The sequence below is a fragment of the Mus caroli genome, chromosome 12, assembly GCF_900094665.2.
Source record: "Mus caroli chromosome 12, CAROLI_EIJ_v1.1, whole genome shotgun sequence".
In the NCBI taxonomy this organism is placed as follows: Eukaryota; Metazoa; Chordata; class Mammalia; order Rodentia; family Muridae; genus Mus; species Mus caroli.
In genome coordinates, this window is record NC_034581.1 from 92898235 (window position 1) to 92907163 (window position 8929).

An 8929-nucleotide genomic window follows, 5' to 3' on the forward strand; every position below is an offset into this window, starting at 1 on the left:
TGCCAGAGCCATCTAGCAACTTGCATTTCCTCTCGGAGCAGGCGCACTGCTATGGAAGTCAGAAGGTGACCCTTATGATGAGCACTCTGGACTGAACTCAATCAGCATTGAAAAGTCAGCCCTTGGATCTTTAAAGACTTACAGAGTTCCTCATTAAGATTCTCCCATTAAACTGTAAGTTTTTCTGGAAGGGAAAAGAACTTCTAGTTGTTCTTACCCGGTGCTTTTTTGACAAAGAATCTAAACTGGAAGGTCAATTCCTTCACTCACCCATTGTTTGCAACTTTGCAATGTTTTCCCCAAAGTTTGCTTCCTACAAAATGCAGAAACAGTGTTGGCTCCTGCTCTCAAGGTTTATTTATTTTTATCTTATGTGCGTGGATTTTTTTTTTTTGCCTGCAGGTATGTCTGTGCTCCATGACAGCATCTGCTTTTAACAAGTAGAGCAATGTGCACAGCTGTGAGCTGTCTGTTTATGGCTAGTAGTTACACCTGTCTTTGTCAGGACTGTGGACAGCTACCCAAGAAGCAGAAAGGAGTAGACCACAGGAAGGAGAGCCGTTGGAGCTGGCTCCAGGACACGGCTGTTATACTCTCCAGATGGTCAAACACTGGCATTTATGAAGATTCGAGGTTTTCTGGGTCTATGGGAAATTCTCAATACTCCAGCTCTTGGGCATTCCCCACTCAGAGAAGATACACTAAATGTATCAACATACAGGTAGATATTCATTGTAATTTGCACATGACTTTTGTTTTTTGTTTTTTTTTTTTTTCAGACTGATTTTTTTTTAAGTACATTTTTGGATAGGCAGAGAAAAGACTATATGCAGGTCGTTGTTTGATTTTTGCCTCTACTTCCCCTGCCTTATTTAGGGAATTTTCATAAGTGGAAAGATATTTAAATAATTAACTCCTTGTGTTGTCCAAATTATATGTCATCTCCCTAACAACATCTTTAGCAAATCTTTTTGTACAAAGTGATGCATTTCTTCTCCTTCTCTCAACCACCAAGCCAGCAGAAGGCTTCCACGGACGCTGGTGCCTATTCTTTAGAGCAATGATTAAGTCGCTACTTACCAGTTGCCTCTGTTGACTTTGTTTACCTGATTTATTTATTTTTAGCTAGGTGAGTTTGATTTCAAACTGGCATCCATGATACAGAGCACATAGGGATCTCTTTATCTTTATCAAGTCTATGATTCTGATTTTCAAATCCCAGTTTCACCAGTCTCTTATCCAGGCACGGGGCCCTGTTCTCTCCTACCTAAACCCATTCCCAGTTGCTATGGTAACAGGTGTTACTGTAGCGATGGATGCTGACCCAAGAAGGCTTTGTGATGAGTAGATTTATCTATGCTGGGAACCCTTTATGAAATAAAAAGAATTCTTGAAACAGAGAGCCACTGCTGAATACAAATGCACAGACACAGCCAACAAACTTGCTGTCTCTCACAAAAATAAAAGAAAAATAAAATAACATCTGAAGTAGTGCACCATTTGGGTTCATTTGGTCATTTACCAATCAGCAGCGGAGGGAAACATTTCAGATCTTTTCCTTCCCTAGTCAGTCTTTCTATTCTTTCTCCCTGAAAGTTGCTGATAAGGGTGTGTTTATTGTATTTCCCACCCACCCCCAATATTTTATTTTCTATTCAGAATAGTAAAATAAATATATTGTATATGTTAGAATGCTTTCAGCCACAGATATTTTCACCCTTCTCTCATATAATACATCCTGATGGTAGCCTCTCCTCCCACCCCTCCTCCTAGTTTCCCCCTCCCACAGATGAGGAGTTGTTTTTTTAAAAAGCATCTATCCTGATTTTTCCTTGTACAATTCTAGAAAATGTAGTCCTAAGTTAGTTGTTTATATACATTTCCTAGGCAGACACCTTGGAAGGAGGAAATCGATGTTTCATGAATACAAAATACAAGCTGTATTTTTAAGTATTATTTATTCCTAGCATAAACCCAAATCAATTCAAGTAAAAGAAGGGGGAAAAAATTAAACGCCATACTTTTTTCTTTTCTTTATTTTACTTTATTTTTTGGTCCTCCTAATATATTGAAGGTGGGCCACATTGAGATAAACTATGTATTAGTTACATTAGCTGCGTGCATGTGATCTTAAGAATTAGAAACCACAAAAGCAGGTCAGATACTGAGTGAAGTAAAGATTATTCTTTTCTCTCATTTGGTGATGAGGAGGGCTAGTCCCTATTGTGACCACGAGGGGGCAATCACGTTCTAGCACAGAATTTTGCAGGTCCGTGTTCAGGACAGCTCACAAAGTGACCTAAGACTTTTTTTTTTTTTTTTTTTTTTAATCCAAGCAAACAGCAAACACCTCCTGTAACCTAAAAATAAAAGAGAAAACACACCCATATTCCGTCCTTCTCTCTGAGAAGCTGGGTTACAGACTTTAAGAGCTGGCTCAGTGGTTACCAGCACTCATTGCTCTTGCAGAGGACCCGGGTTTGGTTTCCAGGTACAAACATAGTAGCTCCCAAGTATCCATCACTCCACTTCCAGAGAATCCTATGCCTACATACGATCTCCAAGGGCATCAGGCACACATACACGCAGGAAAAAAAAAACACTCATTACACATAAAGTGAATAAATCTAAGATTATAGGGCTAGCCAACTTTGAATGGGTGTATTTATAAGATTAAACTGTTGTAGGCAGTTTGCATGTGAACCTGCTATTATGAAATTACTGTGCTGAACTCAAGATGCAATTCAGTATATTTGCAGTTTTAAAATTTTAATTATTGTTAGATCACAGCTCACACAAACTGGCATCTGTTATTTTGAAATGCTTAAATCCGTCCTCCCACAAAGAACAGTAATGTCATCATGTTTAATTTAGCAGCTTTTGCATATAATTAAACATATAATAGCCTGCGATCTGTTTTTCTTCTACTTATAATTTTCAGACGCCTTTCATAAAACGCCAATGGCTATTTACACATTCAAAGTAGGCTACAGTTCCTCAAATGATGGTTCCAGAAGCAAACCAGGGGCTGTAGAGAAGGCAAGGAAATCAACATCCTTTGCCGACCTGAGTTTGAATCCTTGCACCCATGTAATATGTCAAGTGGGTTTCATGTGTGTGTGCCTGGAATGCTGATGTTGCAGCGAGGTTGGAAATAAGTGGACCACTGAGGCTGAAACGCACAGGCTCCAGATGCAGGGAGACCATGCTTTGAAGGGATAAAGCAGAAAGTGAGACACGAGGACCCCCAGTGTCTTCTGGCTTCTTTGCACGAGTGGTCAGACACATACTCTTACAGACACCACACAAATATCTCTTACACACACACACACACACACACACACACACACACTGACAAACATGTCACAAATCATGTACACTAGAAATAGATGAATGAACTACAGCTTCCATGTTGTTCAATTCCAGCTTTCAAATAAAAATATATACCTCATTAATTGGGAAATGTGAGCTATTTCAAAAATCCATAACCAAGACATTTTTCTAACTTTATCATGCCATGAAAATATTTCCAGATCTTAGTATTTTATAGTTCTTGGATATTTGACTGAGCCTATAAATATCCTTCTAAAAGAATTCATTTCAGAATCATCCTAAAATTTCTAATCCTGTCTCCAAGACTTGCTGACACTAAGATGTGGCTGATGGCAACGGAAAGCCGTGGTTGGAAATTTCAGAATAGCTCCTACCTTCACCTGGATGATCTCATGAGTTGATACAATTATTGTGGAGTAAGGATGATGATTCAATTTCAATTGCTCTCTCTCTCTCTCTCTCTCTCTCTCTCTCTCTCTCTCTCTCTCTGTGTGTGTGTGTGTGTGTGTGTGTGTGTGTGTGTGTGTGTGGTGGCATGATTCCCAAATCCTTTATGGATATTCACGTTTAAGCTGAAAGTTTTTTTATGAAAATATCTTTATTGTTTTTTTAAAAATGTCCCACTACTTGATTTAAAAATCATGATAGTGTCTTTTTCACAAGCTTTACAAATTACAGTAAAAGAATGTTTTTCTCCTTCTGTATGGAAATTTCATTCCCAATAGACAGGGTTCTGTCCCAGTTGAAGCCTGGCAGGAAGTGGGGAATAAACAAGACTAAGGATGGCTGGGGCTCTCTCCTTACAGCTGAAGCTCAGACTCCTCTGAGGGAGACTCAGCCTGTGTAGACCTGTGGCCCACTGAGGCAGGCCTCTGCCAAGAAGGCCTCCGGGGCCCCTGAAAGCCTAGAGTGTTGTACATCAAGGTAGCTTTGTGGGATTGAGGACCCTAGCCAGCCTATGGCTTGGACCCCTCTTGAGCTGAAAGTTGTAAAGATCACAAGGAAAATAAGTTTGAAATAATTTGCCCTCTAGAAGACCTCGGTGTCTTTACCGTCTGTTGGAATAAAGTAGTAGACGCGTGCCCTGATGATTCAATTCTCTAGCCTTGGGAGTAGTGGGTATGCTCAGCGTGGAATCCCAGCCATCAGCCTGACTCAGGAAAACTGTTTTTCCTTTGCCTGCCTATGTATGTCTGTGCATTACATGTGTGCCTGGTGCCTGAGTAAAGTCAGATCCCCCGGAATTAGACTCACAGATGACTGTGAGCTGAGAAATGCACCCTCTGGAAGAGCAGCCAGTGCTCTTAAATCTGTGAACCATTCCTCTGACACCCCCTCCCGACTTTTAATAGTCCACAGACCCACTAAATTCACTGTAGCTGACATGGTGGCATCGGGCTCTGTTGGTAGCACACACACACACACACACACACACACACACACAATTGCATTATCTTTGTCAGCTATAGCTTCCAGACCACATGCTGACCTATGGGAAATTCCACTTCAGTCATTACTGAACTGTCCTTCCTCTTTGCGGTTTACACCAGAGTAAGCGAGATTTACAAGATGCTAAATAAAAACGAAGAAGGGGCCTTCGGTTTGTTTCCTCCTGTACTATCACCGCGACAATGAACTTTAGTTTTTAGTGACCCTGTAAGTATCTCTGGTATTTCCTACCTCCCTGAATACAAGGGCAAGGGGCTCACTGGCAAAATTGGGTAGGAGCCAGGGCACAGACACATTCCTGTGAGTCCTGTAGCTATGCTTCCCAAATAAGATGTTCTCCAGAAATGCTTCTTTGGGCGATGACTAATGGCCGCAAGTATGGTTTTAGCTCAAGGGATGGAATTTGCAGTTAGTCAGCTTAGTCTCCTGGCTGCAATGAGTGGCTCAGTGGTAGGTATGTGACTTGAGTTGCTTACATGCCCGAAAGGCTCTTTCTCTGCCTCCTGGTGGTGATACAATGTGCCACTAAGATGCCTGAAATATTTGTGGTCAGTTTGTTACCAGGAAGTAGCAACAAGTAGAAGAGAAGAAAGCTTAAAGAACCTGAAACCTGACACTGACTCCTAACGTGGTGAGTCTCAGCATAGGATAGTTGTGTGAACCAAATAGACCTCTTCATTTAACCCAATCTGAGTCAGATTTTTCCCTAGTGGAAATTGGAACATGGAAGTGAGGCGATGTTATAGTGTCTCATTGTTGAATAAGCAGGGCAGGCGGGGTCCAAATGAGAGAGAAACAAGGACACCTCTAGCTCATAAAGTTAGCAGCCCTCATTAAGACATTGCAAGAACCCTTACTAAACCTTCGCCTTTGATATCCTGGATATTACGGTTTGAATGTGAAATCTCTCGCACAGGCTCGGGCGTCTGAGCACGGTGGTGGTGTTACTTTGGTAATTTGTGGAACTACTCAGATATAAGGTCCTCAGCTGATGGCTCTGGTTTTGGTAGTTTGTGGGACCTTTAGGATACAAGGCCTATTGAAGTATAACACTAGGATAAATCCTTGAAGGTTATATCTGTTAAGGTTTAGGTAAAATATTAAGGCTTAGAAGGAATGTTAAAGCCGAGGTAACTATTACCTGGCTAGTCTGCCATTTTGTGCTGTTACTAATATTATAAGGAAATTCTCTCATATGTTGTTTCTGCTGTTACTAGGAAACTCTCTCCTGCCTAAGTTGGTTATGCATTCTGTTATGTTCTGTGCTCTTGGAAACCAATCTCCATAGAAGTCAATAGAACTGCCTTTGTATAGTTACCCACAAGAAGCTTGGACCCAAACCAACCACCCAGTAGCACTTCCTGCACCTGTGGAAGCTTTTATGGTATTTGCTTTGTAAGCTGCCCCTGGGATAAACCCAGTATAGGAGAGACATGTGCACCAATGTAGGAAACTATTTGAAATAAGACTTCCATTTTGAGTAGGGGTCATATAAAGTTTAAGTTCCCAAGACCTCCTGGAAACTGACACTGTACTTGGCAAAAAAAGACATATACGTGGGTAACTGACGTCCTGGTTGGCAACTTAAGACATGAATGTTCGACAAGTCTCATCATGGTTAACCAATTGAGACATGAATGTTAGACAAGGTAAGTCCCCTGCCACAGTTAAATACCCCAACCACTGGGAACAGTGTACAACACAGACTCTCCTATCTCTAAATTCTTATTGGTAGGATAGCTTAACACAGATATTTGTGGAATTTAGGCTTAAAAATCCTGTAGGATCTTAACTTAGTGTCATAGTTCAGCTCCTGAGTCTGGACCATGGCCTTGACGGGATTAGTCCTAGGGTTTGTGCTCAATAAATGATCCCTGTCTGACTGAGATTGGTGTTTGTGTGGTTTCTGTGGCAACTCCTGAACCCCCAACAATATCTGCCCTAGGTTTAGGCATGAATGTTCTTTTCCTGGGCCATCACAATGAAAGACTCTGAATTAAGGTGAAATTTCATATTGTCTATGTTAAAAATAAAGCGGAGTTGGGAGGATGACCCAGAGGTACTTGCTATGCAAGTATGAGGGCTAGAGTTCAGGTCCTCAGAAGCCACAGAGAAGCCAGACATACATGTAGTAGCCTCATGAAACCCCAGCAAAGGCAAGGCTGCTAACTAGACTAGCTGGAATTGGAGAGCTCTGGGTTCAGCAAGAGATCCTGCCTGAAAAAATAAAGTGGAGAGCCATCAAGGAATACATCTGATGTCAATTTTAGGCTTCCACATACATGGAGACACACATGCTCATGCATGTGAACCAACCCCACAGGTATGCTTGCAGAGAGAGTGAAAACATTATAGGCTCTGAAATACAAACAGAATTGACTCCACCATTCACGGGGTACATCGGGGCTTCTTTGTGATCTGAGATGCAGAGAGCCCCAGATCATTCATTTACACATGAGGTGCCCATCCCCTAGGTCTGTGTGAGTCAGGAAAGTGAACTGAACTCAAGCATGAAGGTGCTCATCACTCTCTTCCGGGTGAAGATGTAAGATGACCAGCTACTTGGAGCTAGTATTGCACCAAGGGGGATATCTTGCCAAGTCAGTCATGACGGTAGCCCTTAGGGCAGACTTCTGGGTAAGACTCAGTCTCTTCCAGTAACATTCACAGCATCTACCAGCACTATGAAAGCTAGCCAGTAGGAATGGAGCTTCCAGGTGGGTACCAGCTTGATTTCTCTATGTTCCATGACTTAAGAATGTGGTGTCTTCAGCAACAGAGTCTTAACATCAAACTCTGGAAGGTTACTAAGAGTAATGGCAATAGCCTGTCATGCCTTTTGGAGTCTGTAAGATGTCACTGAGCAACAACTTCAAGAGAGATAACATATTTCCGGCAGTGAACTTTTTATTTGTCAGCCTGTGGTGTTGAGTAGGTTCTTTAGAACCCATTACAGGGTAACTCCATTCAAATTCCCTTTATACGTGCATGTGTATGTGTTTTTAGGGAGTGTCTATAGTAATACATTACCTTTTTAGAAAGCTCTCTAGTGTTAGTGATTCCATCCATCTATTCCAGTGGTTCTCAACCCCACAGGGGTCACACATCAGATATCCTGCATATCAGATATTCACGATACCATTTATAACAGTAGCAAACCACAGTTATGAAGTAGCAACAAAATAATGTTATGGCTTGGGGGGGGGGTCACTAACAATATAAGGAACTGTATTAAAGGGAGGCAGCATTAGGAAGGTTGAGAGCCATGGGTCTGTTTCCTCCTCGCCTCTGTCCTTCCTAAGCTACCCCAATTTAACCCTGTTTATTACATTATTCCCTTTAATTTTTTATACCACTTTCCCTGTTATATCTCACCTCCCCTGAAATCCCACCCTCAACCCCTGTGATCTCTTACTAACTTCCCGACCTCTACGGATATTTCAAACAAAGCCTACATATCTGAATATTCAAAGCTAACATCCACAGATGGAAAAAAAACATGTCATTTATCTTTGTGAGTCTGAGTTACCTAACTCATAATGATTGTTTCCTGTTCCACCCATTTACCTACTAATTTCATAACTTTATTTTTCTTAACAGCTGAGTAATAATCTCTTGTATACATGTACTACATTTATATTATCTATTCATTAGTTGATGAACTTATACAGTATTTTCATTTCCTGGTTGATTTCAGCCATTCTGATTAGAATAAGATGCAATCTCAAAGTAGTTTTAACTTGCATTTTCCTATGGCTAGAGGTATGACATATTAGCCATTTTTTTTAAATTACTGGCCATTTGTATTTCTTCTTTTTGAGAACTCTCTGTTTAGTTACGTGACCCATTTTTTTTTAGTTGAGCTATTTGCTTTTTTGATATTTAGTTTTGTTTGCTTGCTTGTTGTAGTTCCTTGTGTATTATGGATATCATCACTCTGTCAGATGCATATCTGGTAAATCTTTTCCAGTTCTGTAGACTGATTCTCCACTCAGTGTTCTCTCTCTCTCTCTCTCTCTCTCCTCTCTCTCTCTCTCTCTCTATCTCTCTCTCCCTCTCTCTCTCTCCTCTCTCTCTCTCTCTCCCCCACCCCATCTGTGTGTGTGTGTGTGTGTGTGTGTGAGAGAGAGAGAGAGAGAGAGAGAGA